Source organism: Mirounga leonina, unplaced genomic scaffold, assembly GCF_011800145.1.
Source record: "Mirounga leonina isolate KUSES-001 unplaced genomic scaffold, KU_Mleo_1.0 Mir_173, whole genome shotgun sequence".
In the NCBI taxonomy this organism is placed as follows: domain Eukaryota; kingdom Metazoa; phylum Chordata; class Mammalia; order Carnivora; family Phocidae; genus Mirounga; species Mirounga leonina.
The window spans coordinates 92,211,128-92,224,178 of NW_023270447.1; the positions used below are offsets into that span (position 1 = coordinate 92,211,128).

The 13,051-nt window shown below is 57.1% G+C and overlaps 1 protein-coding gene across 1 annotated transcript in view; it reads right to left on the reverse strand.

The window, feature by feature from the left end:
- Positions 1-13,051, reverse strand: part of PRDM16 (PR/SET domain 16) — a 302,758-nt gene that overhangs the window by 78,407 nt on the left and 211,300 nt on the right. The window lies entirely within an intron of this gene.

Below are 13,051 nucleotides of genomic sequence, written 5' to 3' on the forward strand. Positions count from 1 at the left end.
ATATATATATATATATATATATATATATATATATATATATATATATTTTAAAATGGAAGGCATTAGGGAGTGACTAGAAGCAGGTAGAAATCTCAGGGAACCAACCCTTGAAAGAAAGAGCTCTACTGGTGAAGTCCCATCGTCATCTGGCTTTCGCATGGAGGCCACCACCCCGTCCACACCCCGTGGGGTGGCTAGAACTCCAGTAGAAAGCCATAGTCTTATCGGATAGAGGTGTCAGGGGATGGGGTTGGAGGTTGCCAGGGCAGCTGTAGGTGGAAGGAGGAAACCCTGGAGAGAACGGGGCCCCAGACAGGTGATCCCCAGTGTGTATCAAACCCCTCCAGATCCTGGGCTGAGTCCTGCGCAGACCATGCCTGGGGGAGCCGGCAAGGGGCCCAGCCGCAGGCAATAGCAGGAAGGTTTCGAGAGCTGAGCAACCATTCTGCGGCTGCCCACCACAGTGGTGGGGAGAGAATCTGGAATTGGAGTCCTGTCAACTTAGAGGGGCTTGAGAACGTCTTTGGTTTTCCACTAAAAGCCTAGAGAGGCCATGCCTTAAGAGCAAAGCCTACATCCTGAGAGTGAGAGCAAGGCTGAGACAGGCACCCCTTGGCCAGGTATTAGCTGAGTTTCTGCAAGGTGAGCTCAAGGTGAGACTGAAAGTTCTGCTAGAACAAAAACCAACACTCTCCAGAGGAAAATCACGGAATCTAGAGTTTCTAAGATGTGTCGCATGCAAAGCCCAATACGATAAAATAAAAAGCAAGTACCAAATACACAAAGAAACGGGAAAATGTGACCCACAGTCAGAGGAAAACTTAGTCAAGACAAGCCAACCTCTGATATGACCCAGATGTTGGCATTAGCAACCAAAACTCTAAAGCAGCTACTGCAAATATGTCCAGAGATGTAAATAAAAGGATGATCATAAGGAGTGAACAGGTAGGAAATGCCACCAGAGAAATGGAAAATGTAATGAAGAACCAAATAGGATTTCTAGAACTGAAAAGGACAATGTGTGAAATGAACAAGTCCTTGGATGGGCTTTAAAAACAAGTTGAAGGTGGCAGAAGAAAGTGCAAGTGAACTTGGAGACAGATCCATAAAAATTATCCAATCGAAATAATAAAAAAAAATTTTGAAATAAAAATGAACAGGGCCACAGTGACCTGTGGGACACTATTTGGTGTATGTGTAACTGAAGTCCCAGAAGAAAAGAGGAGATAGAAAATGGAACAGAAAAAAACTTGAAAAAAATAAAAGGCTAAAAAAAAAAAAGCACTTAACACAAAGCATTTAAAAATATCCTCTAATCAAAAACCTCAGTTAAGGAAGTTAAAAGGCAAGCCATGTACTGGGAAAAAATATTTGCCATACATATAAATGACTAAGGACGGTATCTTCTAAAGATCTCCTAAAAATCAACCAACAAAAAGACAAATAATCCAATAAAAAAAAAAAGTGGACAAAAGAGTTGAACAAAGGTTTCACAAAAGCAATTACACCCAAGACTAAAAAGCACATGACGTGAAAATAAGCTCCTCAATAGTCATCAGGGAGATGCATACTGAAACCACACTGAGATACCATTTCGTACCACTAAAATGGCTAGAATTTAAAAGGCCAATGGCACTAAATTTCAGCGAGGAAAGGAACAACTGGGACAGTCGACCACGGCTGGTGGGGATGCGGAATGATTCCTTCCTTTGGAAAACAACGGGGTGATGTCTTATAAACCTAGATATACACTTACCCTGTGACCCAGTGACTTCACGCCTACATAACTTACACGAGAGAAAGAAAAACTTAGGTCCACAAGCTTGTCCGTGGCTGTTGGTAGAGACTATATTCACCATAGCCCAAATCTGGAAATAACCCCACACACCGCGCCCACAGGACAACGGATCAACAACCTGGGATCTATTTATGCCGTAGGATACTACTCGGTGATGACAGGGAAGGAATTACCGAGAAGCGCGACAACACAGGGATACATCTCAAACATCATTACGTTGAGCAGAAGCAGCTACGCAAGAGAGCAGACTGCATGAGTCCCTGTGTGTGAATCTCAGAGGCGGGTGAAACTAATCTGGTGAAGAGCTAGGAATCGGAACGGGGTTGCCCGTCTGCCCTGGGGGGTGCTGGCTGGCAGGGCTGCGGGAGGGAGGCAAAGGCTCCCTAGCTTGGTTTGGGCGGTGTTGCATCCGTCGCGAGCCATCCGGGCTGCGCCGTGTGCTGTCTCTGTGATGTGTCGTGCGTGTGGGGCGCTGAGGCCAGGCGGCCTGGGTTCCATCTCGGCTCCAGCCCTGGCCGGACGGGAGGCTGCGTGAGTCCCCTACCTTCTCGGGGCCTCCGGTCTCTGATTCATGTGGCTCGTGGTGACAGCTGAATGAGATACTCAGGTAAACACCTAGAACAGAGCTGGTGCAGAAGAACATGCTGGACCCTTGTGAGCTCTTGTTATTTTTCAGGTAGGTGGGCCGGAGCCCCACTGAGCATGTTTCCAAGCGGTGGCCACTTCATCCAGCGAGCCACCTTCCCGGCAGGCGGAGAGCAGATGAGCCAGGAGCTGCCGCTGAATTAGCGGGTGGCCCCATGGCTGCCCCAGGCGCGTGGTTGTTCAGTTCTCCCGGCGCGTCTCACAAGCCCCTGGATGTCCTTTGGGAGCCGTGAGGGGATTCTCTTCTAGGAAACGCTCCTCCACTCCCCCACGGACCCCGTGTGGACTGTGGGTTTCGGGGTTCAGAGCGAAGAGCTGCCCTCAGAGGGCCGTGCGCAAGCTTCTCCAGAGGCTGCTGTGAGTGGGGTGAATAGGGCCTGGGAAAATTACTTGGCTCTTTGGCTTGAAGCAGGCCTCACTCTAGTTTTGAGTTAAATTTCTCATCTTTGAACTAAGAGGCTGTGTGTGATCCCGGGCATCCCGCTTCCTTGTTTTTGTCTGCTCCTCACGGTGGCCCGCGCCGGCCGGGCTGGCCCGACACACTGATGGGGGCTGTGGGGTGTCCCTGGTTACCCGTTTCAGGAGACGGTTATAAGGCAAGCATCTCAGCAGTCAGTTTGCACCAGACTGGAAGCTTCCAGAGGGAATGGCTGCTGCACGCGCTCCACCCCCAACCCGGGGCTGCCAGCCCTTGGCACACGGCCTGGCCCCTGCTGGGCGTGAAGGAGGCTGAGTGAGCTCCAGTCACTGCCTCTATGATGCCCCCCACACAACCTGGGGCGGAAGCCGGGCTGGGGGCGGGGCAGGTGCACCTGTGAGCTCCGCCCAGCGTCGGTCCCTGTCTGAGCGCTTTGCACCGGGAGCTTGGCCGTCCCTCCTAGCTTCCTCCGGTCCCGCGGGTGCTCTTCCCATCGCAGTCAGCCGCTTGGCTAACCAGGGCATGCGGTCTGACGCGTCCTCCTTCCTGGCCCAGGGCCCCTGGGCACACACTGCCGGGCATGACGGTGCCCTGGGCTAAGTCTTGTCGGCCACATGCTCTGCTTCCTCCAGGAGGCCCCCAGCAGCTCTGCCGTCTGGAAGCACCCCCCTCACCAAGTGCCCCGCTTTGCTCCTTTCCCCCCGTGCAGAGGGGTATGGGGGCACCTTCCTTCGGTCACTCTGTGACTTCTGCTCCCTGTCCTTACCAGTCCCTTTGGCTGTTAATTTCATAAAGAGGCCATTGTTCATCTAGATGGTCTTTACAGAAGCATGTCCCCAGCGAGTGGAAACATTTAGTTAATAATTTAACACTGTGCTGTCTGCTGAATTTTCAGGCCCCCAAATAAGATCGATGGGGCTAACAATTGGCTTATTGAGTTCCCCGGCTCTGTTTCCTGAAGACACAGATGAGCAGAGAACGGCTGGCCGTGGGGTGGGGGAGGGGAGCGCCGTACAGGGAAAAAAATGTAGATGGTATTGATGTAAGTTGTCAAAAATAATTGTTTTATTTTCCCTGGGAATGTTCCAGACACCCCCGGATGCACTGATCCATGACACTGGCTCTCCAGAAGCAGGAGTTTGGCATTTATCGGCATTTTGCCGCCCCCTCCTGAGATGTTCATCAGGTAAGTGCTTGGCACTCATTATGTTACAGCCTATCCCCAAATTGTTTCAGGACAGAGGTGGAGGGAAGGAAGGGCAATGACCTGCACCTCCTTCCTGCTGGCCTTCTGAGGGGCAGGTGGGAGCTTGGGGGACTTGCCCCGCAGGGTTAGAGGTGTCCAAGTCTGTGTGGGGTGTCGGGGATGCTCTGGGGTATGGAACGGCCACAGCCAGGGGAAGCAAGAGAGGGCGGGGCCCGGGCAGTGTGAGCAAGACCCCAGTACGAACTTGACCGGTGCTGCCGAGGACCCAGGGAAAACCCCAGACCTGGAGCCCCCACGCACGACCCCTTTTCCAGAAGCAAACGGGGATCCAGCTCCATCGTGAGGACATTGATGGCAGACCTCAGAGCGTGGGTGCATGGCTGTCTACCCTCGGGCTCATCTCAGAAGTTCTACTGGCAGCTCCGCGAGGGAGGGGTGCTTTGGTGGAGCACACCCTCCCTGGTCCCAGCGCCTGCCTAATGGTTTTCCCAACTTCGCCTGCTTCCCGGAAGAACCGTATCTTCCCGTGGAGCGGGAGGCCATCTGCCCCTGGTCCCCAGCCACCTGGCTGGGTGGGTTGGCTCTTCCCCGTGAGCAGTTGGCTCTCTGTTGATCTGGCAGTTGGGGAACGTGCGGGGCAGGTGAGGGGGTCAGCCCCATCTTGCACATTTCTCGTGTGTGGGGCCCACGGTGAGGTGGTCACCTCCACTGTCACTGCTGGCGCTGGGGTCTCGTGAGACCAAGGCGCTGGTCTGTCCAAAGCCCCCCCATGTCTGGCCAGCCTCCCTGCCTGCGTCTCTCTGCGGGATGAAGCCTCGACGCCCTCTCAATTCCTTTACACTGTGCTCTGAGCACTTACCAGTGCTGACCGCCCAGGACTGCCATCACTCGTCCATCCGTCCATCTGTCCATTCACAGCTCCACGCAATGGTGCACCGAGGCCTGCCTGTGCCTCGCTCTGGGCAGGGACCAGGGCTAAGATGGGTGGGACACCTCCTATCCCCGGAGGGCTGTTTCCACTGGGGCTGTGTCCCACACAACATGGTCCAGCGACTGGTGCTTGGAGGAGAGTGTGTCCCAGAAACTGCTTCAGGAGCTGAGTGATCAGAGGATGCCTGAGGACCTGCAAGGCGGGGCTGGGGGACGACTGAGCTGAGCCAATGGTTCAGAAGCTCCCAATTAATGGCCTGAAGAGGCAAAACTCTGCAGCTGAGTACTCCAAGGCTGCTGGTCACCCTGAGAACCGGGTCCTTCCTGCTGGCTGGGGCTTGCGGGCTCAGCACAGTCCCCCCAGAGGGGCAGTAACTGTTCGGTGGCTGCTGTGGGACAGGGCTCCCTCCACAGCCCATCCACAAGGGTTCTGTCTGCCCTGGTCAACTCCAAACTCACCCCAACTCCCAGCTTGGCACCAGGAAGATGGGGCTGGTGTGCTGCCCATAGAAGACCTCACCTCGTCCACGCTCGGGGACCTTCTGTCCTGCTTGCTTCTGGAGCCCCGGAGGGCATGGTGGCCAGGACCCCCCGGGGTTCTGAGCGCCTCCCCAGCCAGCCGAGTGCCTGGCCTGGCATAGACCTGGGTGATCAGCACCAGAGCCAAGCCCGGGAGATACTCATCAACCACCTGCCCTGGGTTGGCAGACGGGGCAGGACCCCCAGCACCCCCACTTTGAAAGGAGCCTCTGAAGTCAGCGAGTTGGGTTCTTGTTTCCTGGTTGGTTGCTCAGGTAACGGGGAGTAGATGGAGCATCCTGGTCCAATAGTACATTTGTGGGAAGCCCAGAGCCAAACGTTCCGGGGGCCTCTCCAGCCCTGCCCAGAGGAGGGAGGGGAGCATCTGGCCCCTGATGATACATCTTATCTGAGGATCGTGGAGGGTTTCTGGAGGCACATGGAAAGCTCTGAATCATGTTGGGGGCGCGTGTTCTGTTTTCCCTCCTTACTGTCAGATCCCCCTTTCTCCTCGGTGGGAGTGTCCCTCGGAAATGCCAAGGAAGGTTGCCTGCAGCCCCCAAAGGGGATTTGGTTTGTTCGTTTCCCTAGAACTGGAAAATTGACCGCTGGTTTGTCTGTGTGCTTGTGGGTCTGTGTGTGTGCATGCGTGTGCGTGTGTCTGTGTGTGGGCCTGGTGTGTGTGTTGTCTCTCCCCACCTTCTTTCTTTCCAGCACCAAAGCTGGCGATCCAGTGGCCCTGGGTTGGGAAAGCAAATCAGGCAGAAATCTTTCCTCCTGTGCCACCTGGAGTCCCGAAGCAGAGAGAACAATTGGAAAACTGTCCCAAATCACGCAAGAGGAGGGCCACCAGCTCAGAGCTGTGATGGCTGTGTGGCGGGCACCCCCAGCAGCCCTCTGGCTGGCCCAGCAGCGCCCAGGGGCAGAGCCGGGGTGTAGCGGGCGTGGGCGTCCCTCAGCTGCTCAGCCCTCCTCTGGCTGCTCTGCTGGGTGGGTCTTGAGCAAAGAGGTCCCCGCAGGCAGAAATCTCGACCCTGCAGGTGACGCCTTGGGAACCCAGCCTGGTCCTGGGGGCTTGCCCCCCCCAGACTGCAGCTGCCGGAGCCAGGGTGCTCCTCAGAGCTCACATAGTGGCTGTTCTCCCAAACGGAAGGGGGCTGAGGGTGCAGAGAAAGAGAAGGGGGCTTTCAGTGCAGGAAATGTCTGGGACGCTCGAAGCATCGAGGAGAAAAACACGCCCACCCTCATGCAGCTCCTTCTCCTCCTCTACCCCGATTTAGATTTCCACGGTGGGGAGTGCACACAGGCAGACACACGCCAACACATGTGTGCGCACATACGGATGCACGCACCCCCAAGCATCTCTTCCCATGCATGCACACGCGCTCACACACACCCGTGATCTGGGTGTGTCTGAAAGGCACACACAATGGCTGGGCCTAGCAGACCCTCCGCTCTCCCGTCACAGCGTCCGCGACGGGGGTGGCACTTCCCGGTTTAGTAATGGGTACGAGTGTCACGGCTTCTCTGTCAGGGGCTAGCGGGATCCGAATTTGGAATTCCACGAAGGAGATTCGCAGGAATGCCAGGTTCCGACACCCAGAGGGAGAGCGGCCCTGGGCCCGGGTCAGGGGGACCAGCCCCCGGGCCCCTGTGGCCCTGGCTGGGGGCAGAGCGGGCGGCAGGGGCTCAGAGCCGCCTGACCGCGGCCGCCTCCTCACCCATGCCAGCTGGCGCTCTCTCCCAGGACTTGGGACGGAGCACGGAATAAGGGTGGTTCTGAAAGAAGTAGATGTTTTCCTTTGGAAAGTTTATTTGCAGATTTATGTCCGAGGGTGTGTGTTTTTTTTTTTTAAGCCTCAGCCTCTGGGGTTAGATTTCAGATGTCCTTCTACCCACGCTGCTTCTTTGATGTCCTGTTTATTTGTTTGGGTTGGCCCGTCAAAAGTCAAAACACACAAACTCGGCTCCGCTAAGCGCACTTTCGGACACACGCCATGCGGTCACGATTGGACGAAGAACGCGCTCTCCGTGGACACCTCGCGGGAGGGGCCTCCCAGTGCCCTCTGAGGTTTTCACGCCGCCCCTCGCTCAAAGTCAATAACATTCTTTCATTCACTTTCCAAAGCGGAAAGGCTGAGGAAGGGCTGCCTGAGAGGCCTGCTTCCTCGTGCCGGGGCCAGGCCCGGGCAGCCGCCCGACCTCAGCCTGCCTTCCGCGGGAGGCCCAGCTCCCGGAACACAGCCTCCGCGGAGGCTCCCGCACTGAGCACCGGGGACCGCGCACACTGGGACTCCTTCTGGGTCGGGCCAGAGCCTTGCAGTGAGTCCCCGGTCCTCTGGAGGCCGCGTGTGTCGTCCCAGCCGCTCGTGCCCATGTCGAGGTGGGGCCGGAGCCTCTGGTTCCGAGCACACAGGGTGCTGTCTCATGGGGGGGGACAGGCTGCAGTCAGTGTGGGGGCAGGTCACGGATGAGCTTGGAAGCCGCCTTTCCCCCGAAACCCGGGGTTTGGTTGTGGCCGGGGTGGCAGCGGAGACATCCTGAGAACTGCGCCCAGGTGGTGTGCGGGTGGGTGCCCTGGAGCTGGCTCCCACCATCTCTTCCGTGGCCTCGGCACCGTGGGGATGCTGGATTCTGTGTCCTGCTTTCTTGTCTGGTGACAGGCCTTGCCGGGCAGCTCCAGCCGGCAGGAGGGGTAAGGCCGGCGGGGCTTGTGTGTGGCGGTGACCGGGAAACTCCGAGACACCACAGTGACCAGAAGTGGAGGACCTGGCCATCTCAACTTTGGGAATGACCCAAGTGACATGGAGGGTGCCCTTCAAAGGATGGGATGGTGGGGCTTGGGGCTCACTCGCCGACCATGGCATCTCTCTCAGATTTTGTGGCCTTGCTGATGGGAACTCCTGGACCCTGGGCTGGGGCCCGGGGCTCTTGCTCTTCCTGTGGAAGCTTCCGGACCACACCATGGTCCTAGTCTACCCTGCCCTCGCTGTTTTCTGAAGATCACGTTGCACTGGGTGTGGGGCCGTGCAGATTCCCATCCCCAGGTGCAGGGTGGCTCCGTGAGCCAGTCTTCATTTGACAAGGCGGCAGCCAATGTTCAGGGACCACAGATCACACAGCTTCTGAGTAAGATGTGTGTCGCGTCAGGTGGACCCGCGTCTACAGCTGGACCCCGAGGGCTTTTGACAGAGAGATGATTCCAGAAGACTTTGTTGGGAGGCACCTTAGTCCAGAGAGGAGAGGCCTCCCCGGTGCATTCCAGGGACGTCTGTCTCCTCTCGGGTCTTGTGCTCTGGTCGGTCTGAGGATCGCAGAAGGTTTCTGGAGGCCCACGGAAGTGCATGATCCCGGAGTGAGATGAAGAAGTTAGGGGATGCGCCAGCGTCGGCATTCTGGAATCCGCGGGCTCAGACGCAGCCCAGGACCCCACAGTCCTCATCCAGACCATTGCCCCCGGCCCTGCGAGCCCTCCTCCTGTGATGACTGAGCAACAGGGTCTTGCATTTCCCAGGCCAGACCCCTTTCCTGCTGAGGGGGTCACTGATGCCCCTGCCCCAGCTGCCCAGGGGTCTCCCACTGTCCCCAGAAGGACGGGCACCCATCTCCTCAGGACACCGTAGCTCCTCTTCCCTTCACCTTGCTGCCCAACTGCATACACTTGGTCACTATCGGATCAGTAGGTAGACCAGATGACCCAGCAATACCACTCCTAGACCCCTGGCCCCAAATAACTGAAGTTCAAACAGACTCTTGAACACAAATGTTCACAATAACCGGCAGGTGGAAAGAACCCAAATCTTCATCAACAGAGGACTGGACAAGCAAAATACGGTCCCTCCATGCAACGGAATACTATTCAGCCCTGAAAAAGGAATCCTTTGCAAACCCCTGCTACATCGTGGACGAACCTCCAAAACACTCAGAGGAAGGAAGCCAGACACAGAGGCTGCACGAGGTGTGATTCCGTTTCTATGACGTGCCCAGAACAGGCAAATACAGAGAGACAGAAAGAAGATTGCCGTTTCCCGGGGTGGTGAGCGCTCGTGGGGATGAAGGTGTTCTGGGACAAGAGGGTGGTGACGGGTGCACCAGTCATGCATGTCCTCGATGCCACTGAATTGTATACTTTAAAGTGGTTAAAATGGTAAATTTGTGTTATGTATGTATTTTATGTATTTTACCACAATAAAGAAAATTTAATCCTTGATACTTCAGACTGATTTGGGAAAGGAAACACCAAAAAGCCAAAATAAAGCAAACAGGGCCTTAGGACAGCTTTAGGACCGGACCCCTCCCTGCCCAGTGATTCCTGGTTCCCTGAGGGCATTTCATGCGGCTGGACCGCAGGCAGGGGTGAAGCCTGCCGTCCCCCCAGGACGGAAGGCGCCGTGAGGACCCAGTCTGCCCCCCTGCCTACGGTGGAGGCAGGAGGCCCCAAAGCCCCCAGAAGAGAGGACAGGGCTCTGTGCTCTGCTGGGGCCGCGGGAGCCAAGGGCTGGCCTTGGCCATGTCCCCTGGTCGTCGCCCCTCGGCAGAGCTCCCCCTGCAGCCCCCACCATTAGGGGCGTGATGATTGCTTCTCTAACCCAGAGCTCCCGCCTGTAACAACAGGGCCACCTAATTGAAATGTATGAGAAACAATTAAGAGTAATTGGAATCAATTAATAGATGATTTTCTTGGGAACTAGTACACAACGTGAGGCAGAATCTAATTACAATTCCTGAGTGCACACACCTCCCCAATCAAGAGCGAGCATACGCTGTCAGAGCAGCCACCTGAGCATGAGGATGGGCTGCAGTGATGGGGGCAGGGCCAGCCGACGCTGCGCAGAGGGCAGGTGGGCTGGCATGCCCCAGCAGGCGGGTCTTCCTGGGACACGGCCCTAGGGGTCTCCCAGGCCAGTCCGCTGCCCAGGGGCTACCCATCCAGCCCCAGGGTCAGGCTTTACTTAGTTTTTAACAGATTTTGTTTATTTATTAGAGAGAGAGAGTGAGAGAGCATACAAGCAGGGGGAGGAGCAGAGGGAGGGGAGAGGGAGGAAGAGAATCCTAAGCAGACTCCCCACTGACCGCGGAACCCAACATGGGACTCGATCCCACGACCCTGAGATCATGACCTGAGCCGAAATCAAAACGCACGCCTAACGGACTGAGCCCCCCAGGCGCCCCCGGGCTTTATTTTTCAGGGATGTGGTTGAGCCAGTGCCCGGACATGGGCATGGAGGTCCCCCCTCCCTCATCCTTTGAGACTTGGGGACATCTGTGTCAAATGAAAAAAAGACCCCAAGCTGGAGCCTCCAAGCCACTCCAGGACTATGCACAGCGTGGACGGAAAGGGGAGCCGGGCGACAGCTCATGGCTATTCTACCCGAGGAAGGGAGCCTGCTAATGAGGACCAATTAGCCCAGAACAGAGCCGCCAAGAGCCCAGGACAGGGGACCCAGGGGTGATGGCGGCGTAGCCTCTTGCCAATGCCTCGGCCCAGGGTGCCGGGCAACAGAGAGAAAGGCCATCTCTGCCTGTTCCCACCAGAGGGGCTGTCTGTGTCCTGGGTACCAGGATCCTGCTCAGCTGCTAATTAAGGGTTTTGGACAAACATGTTTTTCCTCCAGGATTTGGCTTAATTTTTAAAGAACAGGCCGAGAGAAGCCCCTCCCTGCGTTGCTCCCCCCCACCGCAAGTTCCTGCCACCATTTCAGCGGCTGCTTAGCCTGGAAATAGAGCCCGGGACATCTGCTCCTTGGTCCATCCATCCATTCATTCCTTCGATCCTTCGGCAAGGGTGTTCTGAGCACCCTCCTTGGACGGGGTCTCCATGTAGGGGGGCGGAAGCAGCCTTGTGTCCTAATCAAGGGACCCTGGGATAAAGAAGGGCTGCCAGCAAAGCCCGTGGGGAGTGCATGGGGCGGGGGGGTGAGGTGGGGAAGCCGCCCCCAGACCCAGAATCCTGGTAGTTCCTCAAGGAATGTGCCTGTCGGGTGTGCAAGGGGGAAGGGACCAGGAGAAGTTGCAATCCACCAGGGCTGAAGCCCACCCAGGTAAGGGGGCTGGAGGCCAAGGCCCCCCTCCCCAAGGAAGGCTCTGCAGGCAGGCCGTTCCGGGCTGGCGGGCAGGAGCTGCCTGGGGCTGCGAGGGGCTGGGGTGGGCAAGGGCCTGTCAGTGTGGGTTTAGTGTCCTTCCTTATCAGATGGGATCCGGCTGCTCTCTGACTGCCCCCACTGAGACCGTGCCCTGCATTCAGGCCCACTTCCTGCGTGCTGAAAGCCAAGCTCTTATCTCCTCCCCCTCTGACCCCAGGCCTGCACAGGAGGCCGGCTCTAATTTCTGTCCCCAGGCAGCAGGTGAGAAAGGCTCTGGCTGAGGAGCTTCGGGGCAGGGAGAGCAGCGGGGTTCCCCTGGGGCGGGGGCTCCCTGGGGCAGAAGCTGTATGCTCAGCCGCTTCCTCTTAGCTGGAGTAAGCAAAGGTGGGCTCCCTCATTCTGCGCAAAGATCCCAGGGTCTTGCAGGGTCTGACTCTTCCCCAGAAGCTTCTCTAAACACCCAGCATCCCCCCCCGCCCCCCCCCGGGTCTTGCTTGCTTTCTCTGATTGGACTGTGGGGGCGGATGGTGCACCGTGACAGAGCACACGGGGCTGGTCGGCCTGGTGGGGGCAGGGGGCAGGTGACTAGAGAGGAGAGGCCTTGGGCAAGGGGAGCCGGGGTTCCCTGCAGCTCTGCAGGCTGGAGTGCGTGCCCTGGGCTCAAGGTCAGCGTCATGCCTGCAGCTTGCAGCTCTGGCCAGGCAAGGGTTAAAGGCCGTGGTGAGATTTGACAAGTCCAAGGTGAAGTGGGTGGCCAGAAGTCTCAAAGGCGTCCTTAACCCCTCTTGGCTGAGAATTCCAGCTGCGGTTCTCCAGATAGACTCCCGTCATCACTTGTCGTGGAATCAGAGATGCTGGCGGCAAGATGGGCTTGCATTCTTAAAGGGACAGTGAGTCCAGAAACTTCCTCCCCTGGGAACTCAGTACTTTCCCCAGCTCAGCACCTGGGTGTGTTTCTTCCCAGCTGGAAGAGCTCAACTCAGCCCCACACAAACCTGCTCTGCAGGGCATGGGCTGAGCAGGCACAAAGGACTGAGTCAGGGCAATGACAAGGGCCGCGTTAACCAGCGGGGACTTGGGGCCCTCCTTGATGACGTGCCCCCCGGAACCTGCAGAGACTAGAAGCGCCCCTCTTCCCACGACTCACTGCTAACCCACAGGGAGTCCCGCTCTGCCTTCTGAGTAGCAAGGACTGTTCCTGGAAGGGCCACTTCCTGCTGGGCCCATGGCTCCTTCCTCACTCTGGGTTTCCCCTTTATGTTGTGGTCGGGACGATTCTCAACAGTGTGCCTAGAGCCTCGGCCCCGCGAAGTTCTCCAGCATCAACGGTTAACCCCGCTCTGCTCTCTGCCAGGCCCTGTGTGGAGGTGAAGTCCCGATGAGCCAGCCAAGGTCCCCGCTCACGGCTCCCCCAACTCTGTTCTTGCCCAAATCCAGACAGCTCAGGGCTC